A 9,627-nucleotide genomic window follows, 5' to 3' on the forward strand; every position below is an offset into this window, starting at 1 on the left:
TACAAAGATCGGAGATCCAAACACTATTGAAAGAAAGAATCAGGAGAACATTTTTTGGAAGGTGATTTTCTTCACTTTTTATCATTTTCTCCGTTATTTCTTTGTTTTTTTCATTTTTTTGGGTGTGCAAAACAGAAGTAAAGAGGAAGGGAAAAGGTTCTTACCAGTGGTGGCGCGCCGTCGATGCCCTTCCTGCGCTTCGTCCGAGTCGAAGTTGAAAAGGGGGGAGAGTGCCGGCGTGAGAAACAAAGGAGAGAATAGAGCAGTTTTTTTTTCTCTTTTCCCTTTTATTGCGGCTGCTATGACTGAAAATGGATTAGAATAGGATTAGGGTTGGAAGTTGGCTTTTGAAAACGGCGTCGTATTTAGAGTCCCAATAGCCTGTGTGACCCGACCCAAAAACCCGATCAGATCCGCGTGTTTTAAGCATTAATGGGTTGTTTATGTTTTTAATCCTTTTCATTTTTCCATTATTTCAAAACCATGGTTTTTGTTTTCAAATTTTTTCCATGAAATATTGAAATTGTTTCATTTTAATCCAATGTTGTGCAACGTTTTGAAAGCAGGATTAATTTCCCTTTGGGCCTTCCTCCTGTTGCACGCGTTATGATTTGGTTCCTTTTTGTTTTTTTTCATTTTTGAATTTGGCCCCTAAACTCCGTTTATTTTCAATTTAATCCTTAATCTGTCATTTTAGGTTTTTTTTAGTATTTTAATATTACTAATACTGTTATATTGCATCATTATTATTGTATTATTATTAGTATAACCATGTATTTGTGCATACTTCTTATAATATACGCATATACATTTTATAATACATATACATCTTCCATATTTTATAATTCATGCACACATACATGCATTTTCTATAATATATATACGTATTTTTTATATATACGTATTTTAATATATGCATATACATATTTTCAAATTTTACTTATATATATCATACTTATATATATACATATTTTGTAAATACATACACATATATAATTCATATTAAAGTATTTGTTTCATGTTGTATATTAACATTCCATCACATTTTTAAGGAAAATATATTTGGTTTCATCAAAGCATTAAAACCATTTTTGTTCAAAAGGCTTTCAAGATAACGTAATATTTGGTATTTGGGATCTTCGAGAGGATTGAGCCCTAACGTATTGGGTTCCAATTTTCCTTGTTGAACCTAAATAATCGAGAATATTCTTTATTTAAAACACGTAAATAAAAAATCATTTTTGGGAATTCAACATGTTGTGTCCTAACGCATTGGGTATGACTTATTGTTTTCTCAGGATGAAGATTTTCCTAAAAAAATAAAGGCAATATTCAGTGTTTATGATTCTAAGAAATTGTACCCTAACGTATTGGGTCTCGACTTCTTCGTCTGTCTTAAACAATTGAATATACTTTTAAATTTCATCGCTTGAGTTTTTTTGGACAAGCTCATTCTTGAAGATATGAAATATCATGCCCTAACGCATTGGGCGTGCATTTTCTTTTCCCTAAATGAGAGGGTTTTAACATGTAATTTGATTTATACAAGTTTTTAAATACAAGGATCGTATTTTAAAATCTTTTCAAACTTTTGATACTAAGACATTAAACAATCGATTCGGTACCAATTTTGGACGTTACGAGGGTGCTAACCCTTCCTCGTGCATAACCGACTCCCGAACCTATTTTCTCAAAATTCGTAAACCTAAAATCATTTTCAAGGTGAACCGATCACACCTCAATAAAAGATTGGTGGCGACTCCAATTTTCGTTTTTAATTCGACAACTAATTTTTTTTTGTTTTATCAAAAAATGGTTTTGACAACTTGGCGACTCCACTGGGGACTGTTAGAGAGTCGAGCCGTGAATTGATTATTTTTTGTCTTTTTTGTCGAAAATCAAAAAGTTGTTTTAAATCATGATTTGCCTTTTGTATTCATTGGTTTTCATTATCATATGCTTGCTTGATTGGCCTAAGTCTGTTAGCTTATTTGCATTTTTCATTTCATAAGTCGATCATTTTTACCCCTCTAAGTGGGAGTGAGAAGCTAGTCTTTCGTGAGGTTTTCACCTCCGTATAGGACAGTGGATCGCTTTCGGGATACATCCGTACCTATGCCTCCGTGAGATCTACATCTCCGTGTTGTCATAGGGAAATGTATTCCCCTGAACCAAACTCGGTCCATATGAGCCTATAATGGGTGAAGATCGAGGAATCTGCTGGTTCAAGTACCTGTGCTCTAGAAGCCGAACCGCATAACCTTAAGAACTCACCCTAGGTAGAATTACTCTTAACCTTAGTCGATACCAAATTAGGAGTTTTTACTATTTCTTGGTTGTATTGTATTTAATTGATTCTGAGTTTTTGTGTTTTACTCTGATTGTATGGCATTACAATTACATGGCATTTCATTATAAAAAGGCGTTGGTTCGTATTCGGTTGTTAAATAAAAAGCTTATTATAGAAAAAGGGTTTTTTGATAGAGTGGAGGATAATGCGGCTGTCCGAACTTTGGCTGAGATAACACTGCGCGAAAAATGTGATAGTTTGGCCGAGGGATACGTATCAGAATTATGGGACTTCACCCACGTTAGTGTAACCCAAAACAACTTGCAGGAGTTGAAAGAGATTTGGGATCAGTGGAATAATGAGGTTAGACAGTTATTCTATTCTAATTATGGGGATTTGCCCTATTTACTTAATATGAAGATAGACAAGCGTCTGTTTCGAGCTTTTACCCAGTTTTGAAACCCGGCCTACAGTTGCTTCACATTTGGGAAGGTCGATTTGGTGCCTACAATAGAAGAATACAGGGCTTTACTTCGGTGTTCGAAAATTCAAGTGGACAAAGTCTACTCGAAAGCTGTAAATGTACCGACCTTTTTGAAGAGGCTAATGAATATAACGGGGATAAGTGAGCAGTGGGTTATAGCTCGGATCTAGTAAAAGGGGGATAGCAAGTGCATTCTTTGGAAAAATTTGAAGGACCTCATTCTGCCCATCCAGATGGGAGGAAGAAGGTAGATGCCTTTGCTTTAAGTATATATGGTTTCGTTGTGTTCCCTAAGGCTTTGAGACATGTTGAGGAGGCGATCACTGACTTATTTGATCGGCTTGATAAGAGAGTTACACCAGTCCGGGCAATTTTGGTAAAAACCTTCAGGTCACTGAATGCATGCCGGAGAGCGGGAGAGGGTAGATTCATTAGATCTGCGCAGCTCCTACTTGCATGGTTTCATAGCCACTTTTGGAAGGTTGATAAAGTTTCATATCGGGTCTTATCTGAAAGTTATTCACCATTGAAGGAGATAGTGGCTACACCAAGGAGGGATGAAATCTCGAAAGAGAAATGGATGGCAATTTTTCAAAATTTGTAAGAGGAGGATATCAAGAGGAAAGCTCCGTGGTTGCTTCCAGATGAGATCCTATATCGGTGTAGAGATTTTGACTCGGTTCCTTTGCTTGGAATTTGAGTAGTTGTTGCTTATGCCCCATTGCTACTGCTCAGGCAATACAGGTCAAGGCAGTTTGTGCCTGCAACTTAAGGACTGGCCGAGTGTGAATTCTCATATAGGAGCCATGGTTACAAAAAGAGAGTTAGTGAGATGGTTAGTGCATAGAGTTAGACTCGTCGAATAAAAGAAGAAACGCAGAATTGAAGAAGAAAATAGAGCAAATGGAGGAAGAAAAGATAAATTTGAGACTAGATGTGGACATTCAGAAATTCGAGGCCTGGAAATTAAAAAAGGGGAAGAATAAGGCCGAAGAAGAATTAGATAGCTTGAAGATGGATTACAAGAAGCTGCGTTTGTCAATGAGAACTGCTGGGCTTGGAAAAACTTCAGAGCAGTGGTGTGAAGATATTCGAGAAGAAAGAAACAAGGCAGACGGATGGGAAAGAAAATTTCAAGAGGTTCAAGCACGAAATGAAGCATTAGGAAAGAGCTTGTCAGAGAGCTAAAAGGAAAAATGTGAACTAAAAGACAGAGTGGTTGAGTTAGAAGGGTCTATTCGTCAACATAGAAGTTGAAATTCTGTAGTAGAGCTAAAGGTAAGTCTAAGCAAGATTGAAGAGATGAAGAGTAAAATAGAAGAGTTAGAAGCAGCATTACAAAATTGTGAGGTTCAGATTGAGCATCTAGAGGCAAAAGAAGGTCATCAGAATGAGTAACTTCATTATTTCTAAAATCAAGTTAGAAACAGGGATCATGTTATGGGAGAAGCTGTGGTTCAGATTCGAGATGTAACAGATCACTTACAAGCTCTGGCAGTACAGGCCAACACATTGAGCGTGAAGTATGAATTGGAGTCAGACCGGGGACAAGAATTGGCCTCGTTACTTAAGAATATTAAGGTCTTCAGTATTAGGGCAAAGCCTTATTTGTAGTTCATTCTATGTAAAGAGATTTATTTTCTAATAAAGTATTCTAAAAGTAATTGAAATTGGAATTGAAGTCTTTTTGTATTCATTTTCATACATCACATCATATGCATTAAAAACTATTAAAATTTTCTAATTAATCAAAATTATTCCTCAGTTAACCTGGAAGCTAACCAGCCAACCCAACACCGTTACGGTACACGGGCGAAATCAAAAAGTGTGGACCAAAGATTAGAAAAGCTCGAACAGTTCTAAAAAGAAATGTAGGATCAACTTCAGTAGCAAATACAAGAGCAACTCGAGAAGATCCAGCAGAATATGATAGACAAAATGATGGAATCCCAAGGGAGCATGATGAGACAGTTAGCATGATTGTTAACTAAGAGAAAAGATAAGGGAAAGAACCCTGTGGCTAATATCGAAGAGGAAGGTGATGATAGACCCTATATCCTCTAGGCTTTACCCCTCCGCATTCGCAGCCCCAAGCTAAAGTATACCCGTGCAAATTTTCTGTTACAATTAGGCCTCAGCAGTTTCAGGTTGATGCTTCGAGGTCAATAAATTACCAAGCCGGATCATGCTCTAGCCCTGAGAATAATCTTCTCAATCCTATTATCCCCGATTTCGATGAGGTGGTTGAAAAAGAAAAAGTGAAAAAAGAATTGCCAAAGCAATTTCAAGAAAGGAGGAAATGGGTTGAAGAGAAGTTCAGGGCGATGGAAAGCACTGAGAGATATGGTAGGATTGATGCAAAGGATTTAAGTTTGGTTCCAGATTTGGTGCTCCCTTACAAGTTTAAGATGCCAGAGTTCGAGAAGTATAATGGGACCAATTGCCCTGAAGCCGACATCACCATGTTTTGTAGGCGAATGACTGGATATGTCAATAATGACCAACTATTGATACACTGCTTTCAGGATAGCCTCACAGGGGCAGCATTTAAATGGTATAATCAATTGAGCCGTGCTAGGATTAGTTCCTAGAGGGATTTAGCATAGGCTTTTATGAAACAGTACAGTCATGTGGCAGAGATGGTTCTTTATAGAATTACCTTGCAAAACATGGAGAAGAAGTCGAATGAAGGTTTCAGGCAGTACGCTCAGAGGTGGAGGGAGGTTGCAGTTCAGGTCCAACCATCATTCCTTGAAAGAGAAATGACGATGTTCTTTATAAATACATTGAAAGCCCCATTCATCACACATGTGTTAGGAAGTGCCACAAAAAGCTTTTTTGACATAGTCATGAGTGGTGAGATGATTGAAAGTGATATAATGAGTGAAAAGATTGATGTTGAAGAGAATAACAGAAGGCAGACCTCAAAGAAAAAAGAAAATAAGGTGAACAATGTGAATACATACAACAAATCGGTTACGGTAAATCAACCTAGAAAGGTAGTGGCTAATCAACAGGGTTCATCAAAGCAGGAATCTGGCGTTAGGCCAAGTACTGAGAGGCCCCAGTTCACACCAATTCTGATGTCATATAAGGAGTTATATCAGAATTTATTTAATGCACACATTTTTGCCCCTTTTTACTTGACGCAAATGCACAATACGATTACCATGCAGGAATTACGGGGTATTCCATAGAACATTGTACAGCTTTTAAAAAACTTGTTGAAAAGTTCATCAGTATGGACGTTGTCAAGGTAGACGATACATCTGGTACAGGAAATCCGTTACCCAATCACACTGAAAGTGGGGTAAACATGATGAGTGAAAATATGGGGAGAAGAGTCAAGGAGAGTATTGCTGAGGTAAAAATCCCTTTGAAGTGGGTTTGGAAAGAAATAGCGGGAAGAGGGTTAATCGTCTCGGATTCAGAGGGAGGTTGTGACACCTAAAATTATTGTGAGTTCCATCATGAGGTGGGATACAAAATTCAAATATGTAGGGAATTCAGAGCTCTGGTCCAGAGCATGATGGATAATAGAGTAATAGAGTTTTTCGAAGAAGTGGAGGAAAAAGAAAGTATATGTGCATCGAAGTCAATGACGAGGATTTCGAAGATTAATCACCCTGTGATTATCATCTCGCGCCCTAAGGTTAATGAGGTTAGGGCACAAGTGACACCGAATATTGTAATTCAGAAGTCGACAAATTTTTCTTATAAAGATAGTAAAAAGGTCCCCTAGAATTATGAGTGCAATGTAACAATCTCGGGAAAGGAAGCTTTGGTTATTGTTGCAAAAGAAAACCAAGAGACAGGTTCTTATATGCGTAATGAGAAGCACTGCAATTGGATAAATGCCCAAGCAGAATCGGCAGAAGGAAAATTTTTTGCGGCAGAGCAAAAGGAAGAGAAGATAGTTGAATCAGGCCATTGATTAATGAGCCAATAAAGGAGGAAGAAGCCACTGATTTCTTGAAATTTCTGAAGCACTGTGAGTATAGTGTTGTAGAGCAGCTGCATAAGCAACTAGCTCGTATATCTGTGTTAGCTTTGCTCATGAGTTCAGAGATGCATCAAAATGCGCTGATTAAGGTGTTGATCGAAACATATATGCCTAATGATATTTTTGTTAACAAATTGGACCGGTTGGTCAACAATATAAGCGCCGATAATTTTATCTTCTTCAATGATGATGAAATACCATCTGGAGGTATGGGGTCCACTAAAGCTCTGCACATTACTACTCGGTGCAAAGGATATATGCTACCGGGAATTTTGATTGATAATGGATCCGCATTAAATGTATTGCCCTTATCTACTCTCAATAGGCTACCAGTAGATAGCTCACAGATGAAAACGTGTCAAAATGTAGTAAGGGCGTTCGATGGAACAGAAAGGAAGGTTATGGGGAGAATTGAGATACCATTGCTGATTGGCCCAAATACTTATGAAGTGGATTTCATTGTAATGGATATCAAGCCTTCCTATAACTGTTTGTTAGGAAGACCTTGGATACACTCGACAGGGGCTGTGCCTTCATCGCTGCATCAGAAGTTGAAGTTAGTGTCAGAGGGACGGTTGGTGACAATAAATGCCGATGAGGGTATAATCGCGTCAATAACCAGTAATATACTATACGTGGAGACTGATGGGGAGGCGGTGGAATGTTCTTTTTGATCTCTAGAGTTCGTGAATGCAACATTTATTGCTGAGGGGAATAGAATCCCAGTGCCAAAGATATCCAAGACTACAAAAATAAGTCTCCAATTAATGGTGGGAAGAGGAGTTGTATCGGGAAAAGGATTGGGAAGACATCTGCAATGAGGAGTTGAGGCACCAGTGATGAAAGATAAGTTTGATCGTTTTGGTCTAGGCTATAGACCAGACATAAAACAAATGAGAAGAGAAATAGAATAAAGACAGGAGAGAAGAAGGGCACGCCTGAGTGGAAATGAAGTTAAGTGGGAGCCTATGGCTTTTCCTCACATATCCAAGACCTTTGTGTCAGTGGGTTCATTCATCCTGAGCGAAGAATGCTTAAAGAGAAAAGTATTGAAGAAATGTTGGGAGATGTTCACATCAATGCCATAGACACAATTGAGAGAAAGACATTGCGAGAGATTCGCCCTTATGAACCTGAAAACGAGCTGAACAATTGGACTGCGGAAGAGATTCCTGTAGTTTTTAGAGCTTGTTCAGAGTAAATGTTCAGAACATTCTTGTTGTTTTTGACTTAAAAAATAGGAATTTCTTTATGGAATATGCACATGTTGAACGTTATGATTCTAATAAATCACTTTTCGTATTCATTTTTGAGCCAGTAGTCTTTTCATTCTTTTTCGAGTAATTATTCTTTTATTTTTTTCCACATCATTCTTTTATTCATTCATAATCATATTTGTTCATAAATTCATACATTCTTTGTATATTCTTTGGCACCTACCATAGGTCCCCGAATATCAATTATATGAATGACGCTGCTTCAGACTCAGAATCCCCTTTTGAGCAAGACATGTGTTTAGAGGGATCACATGATTTTGAAGATGACGTAGACTGTGGTGTATCTCCGGACTTATTGAGAATGGTAGAACAAGAGGATAAGCGAATCCTACCTCATAAAGAATCATTGGAGATTGTGAGCCTAGAGGAGGGAAATGAGGTAAATATCGGAACTGACGTTACTACCAAGACAAGGTGAGACCTCATCGAATTACTCCATGAATTCAAAGATGTCTTTGCATGGTCATACCAGGATATGCCCGGGTTAAGCACTGATATTGTGGTACACTGTCTTCCTATAAAAGAATATTGCAAACCAGTTCAGCAGAAGCTCAGGAAAATGAGGCCCAATATTGTACTAAAGATAAAAGAAAAAGTCAAAAAGCAGTTTGATGCTGGGTTCTTGCAAGAAGTAAAATATTCAAAATGGTAGCCAACGTTGTCCCTGTCCCTAAAAAAGATGGAAAGGTACGAATGTGTGTGGATTTAGGGATTTGAACAGGGCCAGTACAAATGATAATTTTTCGTTGCCTTACATTGATACTTTGGTAGATAATACGGAAGGCTATTCACTGTTTTCTTTCATGGATGATTTTTCTGGATACAATCAAATAAAGATACATCCGGAAGATATGAGAAAGACCATATTTATCACTTTGCGGGAACGTTCTGTTATAAAGTGATGCCCTTTGGATTAAAGAATGCGTGAGCAACTTATCAAAAAGCTATGGTGACTTTGTTTCATGACGTGATGCACAAGGAGATTGAGGTTTATGTTGATGATATGATTGCAAAATCTAGAACGGAAGAGGAGCATGTTCAAGTTCTGAGGAAATTATTTTTGAGACTAGCTCAAGCTTAATCCAACAAAGTACACCTTTAGAGCCAGATCAGGGAAGTTGCTAGGCTTCATAGTCAGTGGGAAAGGAATTGAGATTGACCCAGACAAAGTCAGGGCAATACAAGATTTTCCTCCACCACACACTCAGAAAGAAGTACGAGGTTTTCTGGGAAGATTGAATTACATTGCTCGGTTTATTTCACAACTAACTGAGAAATGTGACCCCATATTCCGTCTTCTGAAGAAGCCTAATCTGGGTGTATGGGATAAAGAATGTCAGAAGGCTTTTGATAAAAAAAACAGTACTTGTCCAACACTCTAGTGCTATCACCACCTAGTCCGGATAGGCCATTAATATTGTATTTAACAGTATTTGACAATTCCATGGGGTGCGTGTTAGGCCAACATGATGAGACAAGAAGAAAAGAAAGGGCAATATACTATCTCAGTAAGAAATTCACCGATTGTAAAGTGAGGTACTCGTCTATCGAGATGTTATGTTGTGCCCTGGTT

The sequence above is a fragment of the Gossypium raimondii genome, chromosome 7 (genome assembly GCF_025698545.1).
Source record: "Gossypium raimondii isolate GPD5lz chromosome 7, ASM2569854v1, whole genome shotgun sequence".
In the NCBI taxonomy this organism is placed as follows: domain Eukaryota; kingdom Viridiplantae; phylum Streptophyta; class Magnoliopsida; order Malvales; family Malvaceae; genus Gossypium; species Gossypium raimondii.